The sequence below is a fragment of the Myxine glutinosa genome, chromosome 7 (assembly GCF_964187855.1).
Source record: "Myxine glutinosa chromosome 7, kmMyxGlut1.1, whole genome shotgun sequence".
Classification (NCBI taxonomy): domain Eukaryota; kingdom Metazoa; phylum Chordata; class Myxini; order Myxiniformes; family Myxinidae; genus Myxine; species Myxine glutinosa.
In genome coordinates, this window is record NC_136267.1 from 110,716,435 (window position 1) to 110,738,181 (window position 21,747).

The window sequence follows — 21,747 nt, forward strand, 5'->3', positions numbered from 1 at the left end:
AATATATCCTGCGAGCCCACCAATATATCCTGCGAGCCCATCAATATATCCTGCGAGCCCATCAATATATCCTGCGAGCCCACCAATATATCCTGCGAGCCCATCAATATATCCTGCGAGTCCATCAATATACCCTGCTATCCCATCAATATATCCTGTGAGCCCATCAATATATCCTGGGAGCCCATCAATATATCCTGGGAGCCCATCAATATATCCTGCGAGCCCATCAATATATCCCGCGAGCCCATCAATATATCCTGCGAGCCCATTGATATATCCTGCGAGCCCATTGATATATCCTGCGAGCCCATCAATATATCCGCGAGCCCATCAATATATCCCGCGAGCCCATCAATATATCCCGCGAGCCCATCAATATATCTCGCGAGCCCACCAATATATCCGGCGAGCCCACCAATATATCCGGCGAGCCCATCAATATATCCTGCGAGCCCACCAATATATCCTGCGAGCCCATCAATATATCCTGCGAGCCCATCAATATATCCTGCGAGCCCATCAATATATCCTGCGAGCCCATCAATATATCCTGCGAGCCCATCAATATATCCTGCGAGCTCATCAATATATCCCGTGAGCCCATCAATATATCCTGCGAGCCCATTGATATATCCTGCGAGCCCATCAATATATCCGCGAGCCCATCAATATATCCCGCGAGCCCATCAATATATCCCGCGAGCCCATCAATATATCCCGCGAGCCCATCAATATATCCCGCGAGCCCACCAATATATCCCGCGAGCCCACCAATATATCCCGCGAGCCCATCAATATATCCCGCGAGCCCATCAATATATCCCGCGAGCCCATCAATATATCCTGCGAGCCCATCAATATATCCTGCGAGCCCATCAATATATCCTGCGAGCCCATCAATATATCCTGCGAGCCCATCAATATATCCTGCGAGCCCATCAATATATCCTGCGAGCCCATCAATATATCCTGCGAGCCCATCAATATATCCTGCGAGCCCATCAATATATCCTGCGAGCCCACCAATATATCCTGCGAGCCCACCAATATATCCTGCGAGCCCATCAATATATCCCGCGAGCCCATCAATATATCCCGCGAGCCCATCAATATATCCCGCGAGCCCATCAATATATCCCGCGAGCCCATCAATATATCCCGCGAGCCCATCAATATATCCCGGGAGCCCATCAATATATCCCGGGAGCCCATCAATATATCCCGTGAGCCCATCAATATATCCTGCGAGCCCATCAATATATCCTGCGAGCCCACCAATATATCCTGCGAGCCCATCAATATATCCTGCGAGTCCATCAATATATCCTGTGAGCACATCAATATATCCTGGGAGCCCATCAATATATCCTGCGAGCCCATCAATATATTCTGCGAGCTCATCAATATATCCCGTGAGCCCATCAATATATCCTGCGAGCCCATTGATATATCCTGCGAGCCCATCAATATATCCGCGAGCCCATCAATATATCCCGCGAGCCCATTAATATATCCCGTGAGCCCATCAATATATCCCGCGAGCCCATTAATATATCTCGCGAGCCCATTAATATATCCCGTGAGCCCATCAATATGTCTTGCGAACCCATCAATATATTCTGCGATTCCCCCTGTGAGCCCATTAATATATCATACGATCCCCCTGCGATCAATGCTATCCCGTTGCGGCGCTAAACAGGTGTTCGGAACAGAAAGGTCAAGGTTAACAACACCTCTGTGTATACGAGGTTAACAACACCTCTGTGTATACGAGGTTAACAGCACCTCTGTGTGTACGACTTTAACAACACCTCTGTGTGTACTAAGTTAACAACACCTCTGTGTGTACTAGGTTAACAACACCTCTGTGTACTAGGTTAACAACACCTGTGTGTATACGAGGTTAACAACACCTCTGTGTGTACGAGGTTAACAACACCTCTGTGTACTAGCTTAACAACACCTCTGTGTATACTAGGTTAACAACACCTCTGTGTGTACGAGGTTAACAACACCTCTGTGCACTAGGTTAACAATACCTTGTGTGTTCGAGGTTAACAACACCTCTATGTACTCGGTTAACAATACCTAGTGTACGAGGTTAACAATAACCTGTGTGTCCGAGGTTAACAATACCTTGTGTACGAGGTTAACAATACCCTGTGTGTACGAGGTTAACAATACCTTGTGTACGAGGTTAACAATACTCTGTGTACGAGGTTAACAATACCTTGTGTACGAGGTTAACAATACCCTGTGTGTACGAGGTTAACAATACTCTGTGTGGACGAGGTGTTGCATAGTACACTGCACTCAGGTATTGTTAGATCTGGCCCAGGTGTTGGTTGTATCGGTATATAGGTATAGTACTGACTGCTGTATTAAACTCTTGAAAGTAAAGACAAAGTGTACCGATCGCCTAGCCCCATCCGCTCGACATTGTTGTTTGTGACGTCACTATACGGTGGGAGTCGAGGAGGTTATTGAACACAGGTCCTCGCGATTCCCAGGCTCAGGGTGGGGCGACGCATCGACAGTCGAGCTGTGGAGCATGAACGAGGCCAGGAAGTCTCTCGGGGACTTTTCCAAATGCTCTTTTCCCACGGATTTTCCCAGTTTCGCTCCTTTCGCTCTCCCAGCCTCCTGCCAAGCTCTACCCACAGTCTTTGGACGATCGCGGAGTTTTTCTAATTCGCCGTTTCTTTCATGCGCGATGTATTTCATCACGAATCGGGGCATTGGCCGAGACCGTGTATTAAAGTGTCATTGCATGGCCATGACGTCACAATCACGACACGTGACTATTACCGGGAACGAGACAGGAAAAGCACGTGACGTTGAGTGCGAGCGTACAGGTGGGGGTTGTGCCCGGCTCGTATTTTCCGAACAATGGATGGAATGCCGCCCGGCGGAGCGCGCACGTGCTCTACACCTGTTCGACACCTGCCGTGGATTCATACCGGCTCGGTGCCGATACAAATAAGGCTGCAGTCGTGCGTTGCAGCAATGCGTGGAATTCAATTCGCAGGGTCGCAAGGGAAGAGGAAGAAGAGGATTTTTAAGAGGCCCTCGTGTATCATAACTTTCTGAGCTTAACGAAAACATCGATGGACGCTGATTGCCTCTTCTCGTCGTGGTAACATATCCTTTGTGTGGCTCACATGGCCTGAGTTTGCTTCCCTTCTTCTTCTTCTTTTCATATAAGAAACTTTTGCAAATGATCCGACAGAGCTTATGGCTCGTGGATCATTGCGTTTGATTGTCAGTTTCATTCATGATTTTTGTCATTCATCACAAACGGAGAATGTCAGTTATAACTGAGAGAGCAGCGGTTTTCCAGACCGTTTGGGTTGTATCCCACAGGATCCTTGGGCCTAAACATTTCCAACCTGTGTACTAGTCGCTCTATTGTTAGCTTGTGTCGTTAACAAAAGACTATCTCCACAAAAGAAGAAAGTCTGAATGGAATGACATATGTACAGATGACCTGAAGGAGGCAGCTAAAGCCAAGAATATCAGGAATTGCACATAGAAGATCCTACAAGGACCGATGTCTCTCCCGAAATGTTTCATTCCCTTTTTATATCAACAAGTGAAAGACTGAATCGAAAAGTACGATGCGCATTGGAGAGATTCGATTCCTCCCACAGAACGGCGAGAAACAACATTTCAGTTTTTGGCAGAAGCTCCGCTGCAATCCGATTGGTTCTCCACTCGAAACTAATGGATGCGACTGATGACAAATCGCTCTAGAGTTCATAGAACACCTTACCCCACGCAAGCTATGGGTCAAACGGAACATTCCAGAGTTGATGATTCCCCACGGACGTGTTTTCCGTCACCATCGAGGTTTATCCATGTACTAGCAGAAGTACCCGGCGTTGCCGGGTGTGGGAGGGGGGAGGGGAGGGGGGAGGGGAGGGGGGAAGTGGATGGGAGGAGGAGAAGTGGATGGGAGGGGGGAGGGTGGGGAAAGGGAAGGGGGAAAAGGGGAGGGAATAAAGGAGGGGGAGGGTGGGGAAAGGGGAGGGGAGGGGGGAAAGGGGAGGAGAGGAGGAGAGGGGGGAAGGAGGGGGAGGGGGAGAGGGGGGAAGGAGGAGGAGGGGGAGAGGAGAAAGGGGTGAGAGGGGGTGGAGGGGGAAAGGGTGAGAGGGGGTGGAGGGGGGAAGGGGGAGGGGGCAGGAGAGGGAGGGGGTTCATATATATGCTGGTGAGTGAATGTGGCGTTCATCACGTTTCTGAGTTAAGTGTGATGCCGATCAGGAAGAAGAAGCCGTACTACCAACTTCGTACACTTCTGGAATTGTTTGATTTATTTGTATTCAATGTCTGGTGATTGTTTTGTATTTATTTATGCGAATGTGTACTTGTATGTAACTGTCATTCATTTAAAAAATGCTTCGGCACTATCGAGCGATTTTATTTTATTTTATTTATTTTAACTCCAAAAAACGAACTTTTTTTGTTCAATTTTTTTGTTTTTGCCTAAAACACTCCCAGGCACTCACTGATGAACCTCTGAAAGTTTGACGAAGATCCGTTCAGCCATCTCTGAGAAAAATGGCGACACAGACCAACATCTTCTTATATAGTCGATGTACGCAATGACAAATCTTCTGCCAACTCTTCTCGGAGAACGAGTCTGGACCGATATTTGACAAAGATGCACTGAACAAACGTATTTGTCTTGGCCATAGGTAGCGCAGATGTTGCATCGCTTGTCGCAGCCATTTTGTCTGAATCTCTACATTCCCTGCCCTGAGAGTGCGAGCGGTAAGTTTGATTGGTCGAGACGGCGTACAATTTTGCCAAGTTACTGCTAAACTGAAGATTTTAAGAAGAACGAATAAGGAGATTTGTGTTCTGCAGCATTCCCTGTCTAGAATGTTGTTGGTTTTTGCCTGCCAGACAGACAGACTGAAGCAATTCCTTTACAACCAATGTGCATGTGGGACGAGACACCGTACAAAATTTCCAAATTCAGTCAAATTACTACTAAACTGCAGTACTTTGGAAGTGCAAGCAAGTCGATTTGTGTTCTTCCGTGTTCAAAATATGAAATTCAATTGAAGAAATACAGTATATGAAATGAATGAATGATCGTTTTAAGGCCATTTTCCCCGCTAGAGCGAGGGTTAGCCTTGTGGGCCCCATGACAATCATGGTTCCCTGTTTGAGGCAATGTTTTTATGGCCGGATGCCCTTCCTGACGCCAACCCTAGGTCGCCTCTTACGATGCGCAGGGATACTGTGTACCTATTCTAAATCGGGGTACACACCGGGATCATTCATCCCAGCAAGCTGGTACTCAATTTGCCGACCTCGGAAGGATGACAGGCTGAGTCAACCCCCCTGGCGGTAATTCAGTGATCGCCTGGAATTCGAACCCAGGATCCTAGGATCCCAAGCCGGCACCCTAACCGCAAAGCCAACACCAGGCTACAGAAATACAGTAGTTCCTCGATTATTGACTGACAGACACACAGACAGATAGACAGTGTGAACCAATTCCTTATAGGTTATGTTTTCACCCCTGGCTGTTTGTCTGTCTGTGAACAGGATATCTGAAAAAGTAGTGGACGGATTCAGACGAAACTTGGTGGAGAGATTGCGTATGTCACAAGGAAGAATTGATTCAATTTTGGTGAATATCTGAATATGAATTCGGATACTAGAATTATTTATTTTTTAAGTGATTCTTCACTATTGAGAGATCGGGCGAAAAGCGATAAATAACATGATATTTCAAAAAGTTGTGGACGAGTTCTGACTAAACTTGGGGGATGAGTTGGTTAAGTGACAAGAACAAGCCGATTCGATTTTGGTTCAGGTTCGAATCCAGATCCGGCCCATCAGTGGGATACAAAACGTAAACTGTTCAGCCTGGCGGAGGTATGCGCACAATCAAGTGCCGTTCTAGTTTCTTTATGCAACATTGAGCAGGTTATCGTGTTCTATGAACTCTCTAGTACCTGTAAATGCAACGGCCATACCTTACACTCTGTAGGACAAGTACATTTATCCGCACCTAATAGAGTGGCCAACATTGATAAAACGTCCAAAATTTGGGGAAGGTCCTGGTTGCGGTATTGTACAAGTGTCATCAACAATGCTGCATGGTACCTAGATGTGGAAAAGAGAATAAAAGGATGGAAATTAGAGGTCACACCATGCAGACGTTCAAGTTGTTGATGAAAACACACAAACATCCTGGGTGTGTGCCCTCGATGTGTTTGTCAACTTCTGCTTGAGTTCAAACAGACCAATATAACATTCATGGTCTGCCTCATATGCGATGTTCCGTCAATGAAACCGGCAATGGCGGTTGCATCCAGCACTGCCATACTGCATTGAAGATACATCAATGAGGGTGTCATCAGTTATTCATCCCAGGGATCCTTTGGAGTTGTATTCAGAGTACCAGAACAGCTCTATCTGTCCCAGTAAAAAATCCCCATGGTCCACAGCACGGTCCTTCCTGTAATACACACAATATGCTGCTTTGCTGGAGTACAAATTCCAGCCACTTGTTAGAACCATCCCACGGGTATTTCTGTACCAAGAAAATGTCCAGATGCCATGATAACCAGCGAGTTATCAAAATCTTTCCCCCAACTTTGTGAGACAGGCTTAGTTCAGGTGTGAGCTGGCAGGATGGCCGAGAGGTACGCACATTCACCTGAGCTGTCTAGCCTGGGTTCTAATCCCGACCCAGCTACAAACTTCCATCCTGCAGGGTGAATGTCATAAAAAGGGGAGGGGGCGGAAATTTGTTTGAAAAAGTGTGATATAATTTTATATATATATATATATATATATATATATATATATATATATATATTCCAGAGTTTCAACTAATTTAAAGAGAGAAGAAAAAATAACGATCAGGCTGAACTTGATGTAAATGCAGTTGTGTATCTTTATTTTTGAAAGTTGCTTATTTCAATTCGGTGGAAAATTCAAAAAGTCGGAACAATTTTTTACGCACTCGCCCATTTTCGGAGTTTGTTTGGCTTCAGTCATATTCGCGTAAATACTTCATCTTTGAATCATTTGCTTGACAGAAGTTTTTCGCTCATGCCAATATGTCGACCTTGTCTCTGCGATCTTTCATGTTATGGCAGATCAGAGCGTTGTTCAGCCTTTGTTGACTCATGGTTGACCTCAGGTAGTTTTTCACTCTTCTCAGGACTGAATAACTTTGCTCGGAGGTTGCCCAGGTGACTGGCACTGTGTAAAAGTACAATTTGACAATTTTGTGAACTTCTGTAAAGAGCTTCTTACTGACTGGATCTATAGACATGGCCTGGAAAATGGTCTCCATGCTTGTTTATGCGGACAATGCTGGTGTCCGATCTTACAAGATCGGTAATATTTGTAGCTGTTGTCTTAGACGTTCTAGCTTGTCATTTGTGTACTGGTCTTCAATGGATTTCTTGTCCATTGAAGGGATTTCTTACATCATCGTTTTTTTGCAAACAAAGTTTTTGGGTTGTGGAGGAGCTAGAACAATGGATCAGGACATAACAGAACAAAAGGAGCAGTCAAAAGAGAAGGGGGACACATAACATCATCATGGTTAAGGCACAAAATAGGAGACTTGGAGAAATAAGGGATGTGTGGAGGAATGAGGGCAAGAGGACACAAGGGCTGAAAAGATGGACACAGCCACAAACACTTAGGTAGGAAAATCTGGAAACTTGGAAGGAGGTGGAGTTTGGGAGGGTTAACGAGGGTCGAAAGGATGATGGTTTTGGATAGGGCATGATCTGAGTATGTGGTGAACAGCTGTCTTGAAGACTTAGACTCTTAGAGGGAAGAATGAGATTGAGTAGAATGTGGAACTTGATTCCAGAGGTGTGGGGAAAAAGAGGAACAAATGGGTGGTGGTGAACAGTGATCCTGGTTTCGGTAGTTTTAACAGCAGGGAGTTGCTGTTGGACCATGTACACCCTGCAGAAACTTGGTGGAGACAAAGCACGGAAAGAGCAAAGTGTGCACGACCAGAAAGGAGGCGTTAGCAGACAGAGGGACCATCGACCTGTCCGTGATGGTAAAATGATAGGCCCATAGACTCAGCTTCAGTGTGAGAGATTACAATGATATTGAAGTCCTTGTGCAAGCTAGGAAAGATGTGAAGCAGGGAAGCCAGCCCAGAGGGGGGAAGTTGTGGTTGAAGGCATTGCAGGTGGATCGGAGTGCAGGTGTGCCAAAGAAGAACTTTGCATGATGGAGGATGCCCAGTCGGCAACTGGCTTTGGAGGCCAGGTTAATAAAATAAAAAATAATTTAAAAAAAACAATGTTAATAATAATCGTTTTGATAACTATTTGATTAGTAAATTATAAAACAAAACAATAACAAAACAAACAAAAACAAGGAGAAGAAGACATAAAATGGCATAACCCCCATGGTTTTCATAATTTTGCTGTAGCTACAGAGTTAAAGGCTGCCAGTCTGCCATCTTTGGTCAGATGACAAAACAATATGCATATGTATATCCTCATGTATTGTCTTTGTGCCAAGTTTGAACAAAATCGGTCCATGCATGTAGAGAAATGGTTAGGGATGTGTTTAAACAACAAAATGGCTGCCAGTCGGCCATCTTGGATCTGATCTCGAAATAAATGACGTGCATATGTAACCCATCATTCATTTTCGGTGTGCCAAGTTTGAACAAGACTGGTATTAGCTCTTTCACGAGCCTCGATTCAGTATACAGAAAAAAAAAAAAAAAATGCGTGTCCAAAAAATGGTTGAGGACGTAGTCAATATCAGATTATTTTTTTACAACTAAAATGGTCGCCAGTCTACCAGAAGGCCATCTTTGATCAGATTGCAAAATAAAGTGAGGTGCACATATATGCTGTCATGTGCTGTGCTTGTGCCAAGTTTGAACAAAATCGGACCATACATGTTCAATACATATTTGGGGACATGTTTAAGTAACAAAATGGCCGCCAGTCGGCCATTTTGGATCTGATCCCAAAATAAAATGAGGTGCTTATGTAAGTCATCTTTCCTTATCTGTTTGCAAAGTTTGAATAGGATCGGTAAATGCATGTCTGAGAAATGGTTGAGGACATGTTCAACATAGGGTTTTCTTTACAACTAAAATGGCCACCAGTCGGCAATCTTTGATCGCATCGCGAAACAAAATGATGTGCATATGCATACCATCATGTGTTGTATTTGCGCCAAGTATGAACAAAATTAGAGTACCAGTTCACTGGTAATTCCCTGTTTTGTCGTAAAAAGGCGACAAAAAGGGTTGGCGGCAGGAAGGGCATCCGGCCGTAAAACATTGCTTCAAAAAGGGGACCAAAAAACAACAACAACCACGGTCCCCGAAAAAGGCCAACCCCCGCTTGCGGGGAAAAATGGCCTCTAAAGGTGTTTTTTTATTTTTTTTGAACAAAATTAGTTTATACATCTCCGAGATATGGTTGTGGATGGACGGACAGACGGACGAGACCCAATCCATCCATGTGGACTACGTCCAATGGGGGCAAATTAATCTTCTTTCACTATAAATGGCAATCTGTCTGTCTGTCTGTCTGTCTGTGTGTGTTTTACCTATACACTCCTACACCTCGACGGATTAGACCAAATTCGTCACAGAGGTAAAAAGTTGTACCGGCCAGGTTTTAGTGGGGTTAGTGGCTCCTTTGGCCGCCGGGAAACTCATGGGAGCCCCGGGAAAAATGATGGGGTATACCTCCTCACTGTTGCTCTTGGTTTGAATAGCGCCACCTTTGGTGAAGTTGAGCGCTACAGGATGGATTGAATTTCCCCAGACAACTGCCTGACTGTCATCTTCTGTGGTTGTTCTCACCACCACCATGGCGAGCTTTTCCCGCCACTGGGACGGGTCATTTTGCTCGCAGTTAATAAAACAAACAGGCTGGTGGGATTTCTCTGTTAATACTGACTTTAGAACAGCGTGACTTCATGGCTTTTGGTTGGTCGAAGTGAGCGAATATTCTGCGTCTCTGCAGGGAAACTACCCCAAAAGGCCAGTATGCATTGGGCATGTGCATTTGTAAAAGTTTTCATCAACATTAGTCTTGGTCAGTGATGTTTCGGACTTAATGTCTAACGTCGGGACAGAATGGTCGATACATGGAAAAACAGTGAGGGTGCTTTAGATGAGTACACACAGGGAATGCAGCAAGAGGCACAGAGCTAGCAGTAAACATGGTGTTTCCCTATAAGGACATCTCTTCCATGATCCCCACAGCTCCCTGGCCTTCCATTTGCCAAGGAGAAAAGGCTGTCGGCGTGACCGACCCTCGAATCTCGACTCCCCCAGGAGACCTCCTGTTCAGCCAAAGCCAGGCGTCGGGTTGCGCCCGGAGCCTGTCGGCATTCGGATTACCCCCATCCAGCCCCGCTCCCTGCTCCGTGCCATGTTACAATGAGAAGGGTGCGGGTGGCATGGTGCTGTGCTGGCACGGACACCGACTGACGCAGGTTGCACGGAGATACAAACAAGCAAATGGCTTTGGAAGAGACCCAGGCTACACATGACAGCTTTGCTTTTTATATCCTTTTCTTAAGCTCACAGAATGGTCACCATGCCTCTATCTACTGAGATTGAGCTGCTTATCCTATTAAACCACAAAATCTCCGTCTCTAACACCCCTCCTGTCTCTGTATGACTTTCAGAAAGGTCATTTGCTGTTCATTTTCCACCCCCTCCTCTTTCAACCTGTCTCTCGTGCCCTCCTCCATATCTCTCCCACTCACTCCCAAAACTTTCCTGCTACTCTAACAGCTTTCCCAACGCCTTTCCTCCCTCCCCAACCCACCACCACCATCATCCACAAAATCTCAACTCCTTTTTTGTCGCTGAATCACAGATGTTATTATCTTCAAGTCCTCAGACCTGCCAATGGATGTTACATGCATTTTAAGTCTATCCATATACCCAGGAGATCTCTGTACTGTTTCCACCAAGTAGGTTCCCTGGGGATAATCTTGTCACTGATTGCATAGATTTTGTCTGTGAAAACCTTTGCAAAGATAATTTGGAATCGTTTAATTGTCTTGTTAGTTTCACTCGCCCACTCATTTGCACTGCCATTTCACGGCTGTCTGCTTTTTCTGTCACCTTATATAGACTATGGAGTAAGAACACAGACATAGCTACGAGGTAGCAATTCCTACTCATAGTCAGGTTCACTATGTTTTTTCGTTCAAAATTTTGGTAGATTAGCAAAACTATACATTTTTGGAATATTCAGAGCATGAGGATTCCAAAAATTAATGTTTACATTTGCGTAGACACCTTTGCGAAAGTGACACTCAGGACAGTGATGAAGATCTGTAAAAGCATATTCCTGAACGGTATAGACCTCGTAGATCCTGTGTATAGGACTTATAGTTCAATCTGATACTACCTATAACTTCCTATAACAACCTATAACTTCAAAGGACTTGCAATATCATGTATTATGTAATGCAGTTATATCACAAATATAAAGACAATGGTTTTCAATTACCTTTGTTTGTTGCTTTTCTATAATCCTGAGCACTATTTTGAGGCCTTTATTGGATTCCTGGACCCAGAAAACATAGGATTAGCATATTTAATTAAGTTTCTAGGTTGACTCGAAGCCGAGATAGCGCAAAATATGTATTTTATGGCGGCCATTTTGAAAATCCAAAATCTGTCTGTGCAAATGTCAACATTGATTTTCGGATTCTCCATGCTCTGAATATTCCAAAAATGTATCGTTTTGCTAATCTCCCAAAATTTTGAACGAAATTATATTTGTTAACATAGTGAACCTGACTATCAGTACCAGCCACACTATGGACCATCTTTCTATTACCCACTACAAGGGAAGGTGGCTAAAATGAGAACATTTGAAATGGGGAAAAAGAGAAGGAAGGAGATAGGAAAGAGAAAGGAGATTCATTTTTAAAAGGAAGGAAGCTTGGATGATAGGGGGGGGGGGGGGGGGGGAGAAAGATTGGCTAAAATAATAATAAAAATATGGAAGAATGATCGGAGAGAAGGGGTTAATAAAAACAAATAGAACGATGATAGGGGAGAGAAATGGGGTATGAAAAAAATAGGAGGAAGTGCAACAGAGACAAGAGGGAGGGGGAAGTGAGGAAGGAGTGGGGAAAGAGTTTGGAAAGAGGTTTAGAGAGAGATAGGAGTAAGGGGGGGGGAGGGGGAGGGGGCATGTATGGAGAACACAGGGGAAGGGAGATATATATAAAAAAATTCCATCGTATTTGTATACTTAATAAATAATTTGAACTGTACAAAGTGCATTTATCGTTGTTACGATCATTATATTTATTATCTACTTGCATTTGCCGCAAACCATCTGTCATTGTGCATTGGATCTAGATACAGGGATGTAACCTTCATTAACTCTTATTAAATTCAGGAAGAGGAACTGCTCGTCAGTGACAAGTTCTGCAAGTTTTGTTGGACAAGCTCATGTTGAACGGACACGCTTGTGATTAGAGCTGTGTTTCGAGTAAGCTCTGTTCTGCGGTTTCTCTGAAACCACTTTTCACCGTTAGAATTTGTTTTCGGGAAGAATGAGATGATCTCCAGAGGGTTGTGCGCCAGCTTTCGACACGTGCCAGGCACGCAGGCTATTTCCCCGTACCGACTGATCCCCCGCCCTCGTCCCCTCTTCCAAACACATTTTCCAAGAGCATGACCGCCCTGGGTGGCCTGTTAGGGGGAACGCAGACAAAAGCAGGGGTCGCGGTATCGATATCACCCACTAGTGTCCTTGTCTGACCTGCTAACTCCAGGCAACTGTGCCTGATGGATTGTGGTATCAATAACAGGCACAGCTTGTGGTATCACCACAGCCCGAAGTACCATTTCCACTGGACTGCTGGGTACTTCAGCATCGATTAAACATACTCTCAAAAGACCCGAGTTTAGAAATGCACAGTTAGGTTTTCGAGAGGATGTCTCAGTTATCCTCTCCACTCAGTTAAAATAGTTTAAAATATATAACGAAACTAACAGCAACATGAAGCGTGCGTGCATCTTGATGCAACATAATCGCGTGATGGTTACCAAGACTTACTATGACGTCACAATGAAAATGTCCTTGCGACAGTTTTTGTGAGGATACTTATTACCGCACGCACGCGGAGCGTAAAGCGGGGTTAAGCAATTGCTTAATGTCTGTCCGTCCCTCTATCTGTCTACAAATGCCAGTTTATGATCAAGGAGCAACTAAATTTAAATTGAATGGTATATTTTAAACACAAATCGAACATGTATCTGAAAACAAACCTGCAGTTTAACAATACCTTGTCTCTGAATTCATCCTGACCACGCATGCGCAGAGAGGAGTGAGATAATATAATTACTCTGTCTGCCTACCGAGCAGTCAAACAACATTGAAAATTGGTCCAAAGAGAAAAGTTATTGTTTTTAAGGACGTCCTTATGGACACATATAACATGCACGTGGAGCTAATGTAACGTGTTAGATTAGATAGGGTGGTGTAATTACCTCCACCACCAAAAGTGGATGGAGGTTATGTTTTCACTCCTGTCTGTTTGTTACTTGCCGGAAAATATTCCGGCAAGTATGTTGGTTGGTTGGTTCGTCTGTTTGTCTGTTTGTTACTTGCCAGAAAAGATTCCGGCAAGTATGTTGATCTGTTCGTTTGTTACTTGCCGGAAAAGATTCCGGCAAGTATGTTGATCTGTTCGTTTGTTACTTGCCGGAAAAAATTTTCCGGCAAGTATGTTGATCTGTTCGTTTGTCTGTCTGTTTGTCTGTCTGTCTGTCTGTCTGTCTGTCTGTCTGTTTGCAGCACTGCGTCTACACCGTTGCACGGAGAATCGCCAAACTTTGCACACATATTGGTCTTGCCCTGGAATAGACTGTGCCCAATTGATGACGTCATCGGTGACGTGGTTCGGCCGCCATCTTGGAAAAACCGAAAAACTTTGCACTTCTATATCTCCGAAAGTACTGAACAGAAAAAATTGAGACATGGCTCATTGTAAAGAACTCTCCATGGGGAATAAAATATGTTAATGATGACATCATCAGTCACGTGGTCGGCCGCCATCTTGGAAAAACGGCAAAACTTTGCACCACGAAATCTCCAAAAGTGCTGAACAGAAAAAATTGAGATATGGCTCATTGTAAAGAACTCTCCATGGGGAATAAAATATGTTAATGATGACGTCATATGTCACGTGGTCGGCCGCCATCTTGGAAAAACGGCAAAGATTTGCACCACTATATCTCCAAAAGTGCTGAACAGAAAAAATTGAGACATGGCTCATTGTAAAGAACTCTCCATGGGGAATAAAATATGTTAATGCTGACGTCATATGTCACGTGGTCGGCCGCCATCTTGGAAAAACGGCAAAACTTTGCTCCACTATATCTCCAAAAGTGCTGAACAGAAAAAATTGAGACATGGCTCATTGTAAAGAACTCTCCATGGGGAATAAAATATGTTAATGATGACGTCATCAGTCACGTGGTTCGGCCGCCATCTTGGAAAATGGCAAAACTTTGCACCACTATATCTCCAAAAGTGCTGAACAGAAAAAATTGAGACATGGCTCATTGTAAAGAACTCTCCATTGGGAATAAGATATGTTAATGATGACGTCATCAGTCACGTGGTCGGCCGCCATCTTGGAAAAACGGCAAAACTTTGCACCACGAAATCTCCAAAAGTGCTGAACAGAAAAAATTGAGACATGGCTCATTGTAAAGAACTCTCCATGGGGAATAAAATATGTAAATGATGACGTCAAAGGTCACGTGGTTCGGCCGCCATCTTGGAAAAACCGAAAAACTTAGCACCTCCATATCTCCAAAAGTCCTGAATATAAAAAATTGAGACATGACTCATTGTAAAGAACTCTCCAATGGGGAATAAAATCTGTTAATGATGACGTCATCGGTCACGTGGTTCGGCCGCCATATTTGTCCTAAATGGCCGATAAAAAAGTACATTCCGGCAAGTCCTCGGTCTCTGACCGATTTTTCATCTGTTTGTCTGTTTGTCTGTTTGTCTGTCTGTCTGTCTGTTTGCAGCACTGCGTCTACACCGTTGCACGTAGAATCGCCAAACTTTGCAAACATATTGGTCTTGCCCTGGAATAGACTGTGCCCAATTGATGACGTCATCGGTGACGTGGTTCGGCCGCCATCTTGGAAAAACCGAAAAAATTTGCACCTCTATATCTCCGAAAGTACTGAACAGAAAAAATTGAGACATGGCTCATTGTAAAGAACTCTCCATGGGGAATAAAATATGTTAATGATGACGTCATCAGTCACGTGGTCGGCCGCCATCTTGGAAAAACAGCAAAGCTTTGCACCACTAGATCTCCAAAAGTGCTGAACAGAAAAAATTGAGACATGGCTCATTGTAAAGAACTCTCCATGTGGAATAAAATATGTTAATGATGATGTCATATGTCACGTGGTCGGCCGCCATCTTGGAAAAACGGCAAAAATTTGCACCACTATATTTCCAAAAGTGCTGAACAGAAAAAATTGAGACATGGCTCATTGTAAAGAACTCTCCATGGGGAATAAAATATGTAAATGATGACGTCATCAGTCACGTGGTTCGGTCGCCATCTTGGAAAAACGGCAAAAAGTTGCGCCACTATATCTCCAAAAGTGCTGAACAGAAAAAATTGAGACATGGCTCATTGTAAAGAACTCTCCATGGGGAATAAAATATGTAAATGATGACGTCATCAGTCACGTGGTTCGGTCGCCATCTTGGAAAAACGGCAAAACGTTGCGCCACTATATCTCCAAAAGTGCTGAACAGAAAAAATTGAGGCATGGCTCATTGTAAAGAACTCTCCATGGGGAATAAAATATGTTAATGATGATGTCATATGTCACGTGGTCGGCCGCCATCTTGGAAAAACGGCAAAACTTTGCACCACTATATCTCCAAAAGTGCTGAACAGAAAAAATTGAGGCATGGCTCATTGTAAAGAACTCTCCATGGGGAATAAAATATGTTAATGATGATGTCATATGTCACGTGGTTCGGCCGCCATCTTGGAAAAACCGAAAAATTTTGCACCACGAAATCTCCAAAAGTGCTGAACAGAAAAAATTGAGACATGGCTCATTGTAAAGAACTCTCCATGGGGAATAAAATATGTTAATGATGATGTCATATGTCACGTGGTCGGCCGCCATCTTGGAAAAACGGCAAAACTTTGCACCACTATATCTCCAAAAGTGCTGAACAGAAAAAATTGAGACATGGCTCATTGTAAAGAACTCTCCATGGGGAATAAAATTTGTTAATGATGACGTCATATGTCACGTGGTTCGGCCGCCATATTTGTCCAAAATGGCCGATAAAAAAGTACATTCCGGCAAGTCCTCGGTCTCTGACCGATTTTTCATTTGTCTGTCTGTCTGTCTGTCTGTTTGCACCACTACGTCTACACCGTTGCACGTAGAATCGCCAAACTTTGCACACATATTGGTCTTGCCCCGGAATAGACTGTGCCCAATTGATGACGTCATCGGCCACGTGGTTCGGCCGCCATCTTGGAAAAACCGAAAAATTTTGCACCTCTATTTCTCCGAAAGTACTGAACAGAAAAAATTGAGACATGGCTCATTGTAAAGAACTCTCCATGGGGAATAAAATATGCTAATGATGACGTCATCAGTCACGTGGTTCGGCCGCCATCTTGGAAAAACAGAAAAACGTTGCACCTCCATATCTCCGAAAGTGCTTAACAGAAAAAATTGAGACATGGTTCATTGTAAAGAACTCTCCATGGGGAATAAAATATGTAAATGATGATGTCATAGGTCACGTGGTTCGGCCGCCATCTTGGAAAAACCGAAAAACTTAGCACCTCCATATCTCCAAAAGTGCTGAATAGAAAAAATTGAGACATGGCTCATTGTAAAGAACTGTCCATGGGAATTAAAATATGTTAATGATATCATTGGTCACGTGGTTCGGCCGCCATATTTGTCCTAAATGGCCGATAAAAAAGTAAAGTCCGGCAAGTCCTCGGTCTCTGACCGATTTTTCATTTGTCTGTCTGTCTGTCTGTCTGTTTGCACCACTACGTCTACACCGTTGCACGTAGAATCGCCAAACTTTGCACACATATTGGTCTTGCCCCGGAATAGACTGTGCCCAATTGATGACGTCATCGGCCACGTGGTTCGGCCGCCATCTTGGAAAAACCGAAAAATTTTGCACCTCTATTTCTCCGAAAGTACTGAACAGAAAAAATTGAGACATGGCTCATTGTAAAGAACTCTCCATGGGGAATAAAATATGCTAATGATGACGTCATCAGTCACGTGGTTCGGCCGCCATCTTGGAAAAACAGAAAAACGTTGCACCTCCATATCTCCGAAAGTGCTTAACAGAAAAAATTGAGACATGGTTCATTGTAAAGAACTCTCCATGGGGAATAAAATATGTAAATGATGATGTCATAGGTCACGTGGTTCGGCCGCCATCTTGGAAAAACCGAAAAACTTAGCACCTCCATATCTCCAAAAGTGCTGAATAGAAAAAATTGAGACATGGCTCATTGTAAAGAACTGTCCATGGGAATTAAAATATGTTAATGATATCATTGGTCACGTGGTTCGGCCGCCATATTTGTCCTAAATGGCCGATAAAAAAGTAAAGTCCGGCAAGTCCTCGGTCTCTGACCGATTTTTCATCTGTTTGTCTGCCTGTCTGTTTGTTACTTGCCGGAAAAGATTCCGGCAAGTATGTTGATCTGTTCGTTACTTGCCGGAAAAGATTCCGGCAAGTATGTTGATCTGTTCGTTACTTGCCGGAAAAGATTCCGGCAAGTATGTTGATCTGTTCGTTTGTTACTTGCCGGAAAAAATTTTCCGGCAAGTATGTTGATCTGTTCGTTTGTCTGTCTGTTTGTCTGTCTGTCTGTCTGTCTGTCTGTCTGTCTGTCTGTTTGCAGCACTGCGTCTACACCGTTGCACGGAGAATCGCCAAACTTTGCACACATATTGGTCTTGCCCTGGAATAGACTGTGCCCAATTGATGACGTCATCGGTGACGTGGTTCGGCCGCCATCTTGGAAAAACCGAAAAACTTTGCACTTCTATATCTCCGAAAGTACTGAACAGAAAAAATTGAGACATGGCTCATTGTAAAGAACTCTCCATGGGGAATAAAATATGTTAATGATGACATCATCAGTCACGTGGTCGGCCGCCATCTTGGAAAAACGGCAAAACTTTGCACCACGAAATCTCCAAAAGTGCTGAACAGAAAAAATTGAGACATGGCTCATTGTAAAGAACTCTCCATGGGGAATAAAATATGTTAATGATGACGTCATATGTCACGTGGTCGGCCGCCATCTTGGAAAAACGGCAAAGATTTGCACCACTATATCTCCAAAAGTGCTGAACAGAAAAAATTGAGACATGGCTCATTGTAAAGAACTCTCCATGGGGAATAAAATATGTTAATGCTGACGTCATATGTCACGTGGTCGGCCGCCATCTTGGAAAAACGGCAAAACTTTGCTCCACTATATCTCCAAAAGTGCTGAACAGAAAAAATTGAGACATGGCTCATTGTAAAGAACTCTCCATGGGGAATAAAATATGTTAATGATGACGTCATCAGTCACGTGGTTCGGCCGCCATCTTGGAAAATGGCAAAACTTTGCACCACTATATCTCCAAAAGTGCTGAACAGAAAAAATTGAGACATGGCTCATTGTAAAGAACTCTCCATTGGGAATAAGATATGTTAATGATGACGTCATCAGTCACGTGGTCGGCCGCCATCTTGGAAAAACGGCAAAACTTTGCACCACGAAATCTCCAAAAGTGCTGAACAGAAAAAATTGAGACATGGCTCATTGTAAAGAACTCTCCATGGGGAATAAAATATGTAAATGATGACGTCAAAGGTCACGTGGTTCGGCCGCCATCTTGGAAAAACCGAAAAACTTAGCACCTCCATATCTCCAAAAGTCCTGAATATAAAAAATTGAGACATGACTCATTGTAAAGAACTCTCCAATGGGGAATAAAATCTGTTAATGATGACGTCATCGGTCACGTGGTTCGGCCGCCATATTTGTCCTAAATGGCCGATAAAAAAGTACATTCCGGCAAGTCCTCGGTCTCTGACCGATTTTTCATCTGTTTGTCTGTTTGTCTGTTTGTCTGTCTGTCTGTCTGTTTGCAGCACTGCGTCTACACCGTTGCACGTAGAATCGCCAAACTTTGCAAACATATTGGTCTTGCCCTGGAATAGACTGTGCCCAATTGATGACGTCATCGGTGACGTGGTTCGGCCGCCATCTTGGAAAAACCGAAAAAATTTGCACCTCTATATCTCCGAAAGTACTGAACAGAAAAAATTGAGACATGGCTCATTGTAAAGAACTCTCCATGGGGAATAAAATATGTTAATGATGACGTCATCAGTCACGTGGTCGGCCGCCATCTTGGAAAAACAGCAAAGCTTTGCACCACTAGATCTCCAAAAGTGCTGAACAGAAAAAATTGAGACATGGCTCATTGTAAAGAACTCTCCATGTGGAATAAAATATGTTAATGATGATGTCATATGTCACGTGGTCGGCCGCCATCTTGGAAAAACGGCAAAAATTTGCACCACTATATTTCCAAAAGTGCTGAACAGAAAAAATTGAGACATGGCTCATTGTAAAGAACTCTCCATGGGGAATAAAATATGTAAATGATGACGTCATCAGTCACGTGGTTCGGTCGCCATCTTGGAAAAACGGCAAAAAGTTGCGCCACTATATCTCCAAAAGTGCTGAACAGAAAAAATTGAGACATGGCTCATTGTAAAGAACTCTCCATGGGGAATAAAATATGTAAATGATGACGTCATCAGTCACGTGGTTCGGTCGCCATCTTGGAAAAACGGCAAAACGTTGCGCCACTATATCTCCAAAAGTGCTGAACAGAAAAAATTGAGGCATGGCTCATTGTAAAGAACTCTCCATGGGGAATAAAATATGTTAATGATGATGTCATATGTCACGTGGTCGGCCGCCATCTTGGAAAAACGGCAAAACTTTGCACCACTATATCTCCAAAAGTGCTGAACAGAAAAAATTGAGGCATGGCTCATTGTAAAGAACTCTCCATGGGGAATAAAATATGTTAATGATGATGTCATATGTCACGTGGTTCGGCCGCCATCTTGGAAAAACCGAAAAATTTTGCACCACGAAATCTCCAAAAGTGCTGAACAGAAAAAATTGAGACATGGCTCATTGTAAAGAACTCTCCATGGGGAATAAAATATGTTAATGATGATGTCATATGTCACGTGGTCGGCCGCCATCTTGGAAAAACGGCAAAACTTTGCACCACTATATCTCCAAAAGTGCTGAACAGAAAAAATTGAGACATGGCTCATTGTAAAGAACTCTCCATGGGGAATAAAATTTGTTAATGATGACGTCATATGTCACGTGGTTCGGCCGCCATATTTGTCCAAAATGGCCGATAAAAAAGTACATTCCGGCAAGTCCTCGGTCTCTGACCGATTTTTCATTTGTCTGTCTGTCTGTCTGTCTGTTTGCACCACTACGTCTACACCGTTGCACGTAGAATCGCCAAACTTTGCACACATATTGGTCTTGCCCCGGAATAGACTGTGCCCAATTGATGACGTCATCGGCCACGTGGTTCGGCCGCCATCTTGGAAAAACCGAAAAATTTTGCACCTCTATTTCTCCGAAAGTACTGAACAGAAAAAATTGAGACATGGCTCATTGTAAAGAACTCTCCATGGGGAATAAAATATGCTAATGATGACGTCATCAGTCACGTGGTTCGGCCGCCATCTTGGAAAAACAGAAAAACGTTGCACCTCCATATCTCCGAAAGTGCTTAACAGAAAAAATTGAGACATGGTTCATTGTAAAGAACTCTCCATGGGGAATAAAATATGTAAATGATGATGTCATAGGTCACGTGGTTCGGCCGCCATCTTGGAAAAACCGAAAAACTTAGCACCTCCATATCTCCAAAAGTGCTGAATAGAAAAAATTGAGACATGGCTCATTGTAAAGAACTGTCCATGGGAATTAAAATATGTTAATGATATCATTGGTCACGTGGTTCGGCCGCCATATTTGTCCTAAATGGCCGATAAAAAAGTAAAGTCCGGCAAGTCCTCGGTCTCTGACCGATTTTTCATTTGTTTGTCTGTCTGTTTGTCTGTCTGTTTGTCTGTCTGTCTGTTTGCAGCACTACGTCTACACCGTTGCACATAGAATCACCAAACTTTGCACACGTATTTGGCTTGCACTGGAATAGACTGTGCCCAATTGATGACGTCATTGGTCACGTGGTTCGCCCGCCATCTTGGAAAAACCGAAAAACTTTGCACCTCGATATCTCCGAAAGTGCTGAACAAAAAGAATTGACACATGGCTCATTGTAAAGAACTCGCCATGGGGAATAAAATATGTTAATGATGACGTCATCAGTCACGTGGTTCGGCCGCCATCTTGGAAAAACCGAAAAACTTTGCACCTCCATATCTCCGAAAGTGCTGAATAGAAAAAATTGAGACATGGCTCATTGTAAAGAACTCTCCATGGGGAATAAAATATGTTGATGATGACGTCTTGGTCACGTGGTTCGGCCGCCATATTTGTCCTAAATGGCCGATAAAAAAGTAAAGTCCGTCAAGTCCTCGGTCTCTGACCGATTTTTCATCTGTCTGTCTGTTTGCA

At 43.7% G+C, this 21,747-nt stretch overlaps 1 protein-coding gene across 2 annotated transcripts in view; it reads left to right on the forward strand.

Annotated features, from left to right (window-relative positions):
* Positions 1–21,747, forward strand: part of LOC137431577 (myocyte-specific enhancer factor 2A) — a 171,005-nt gene that overhangs the window by 980 nt on the left and 148,278 nt on the right. The window lies entirely within an intron of this gene.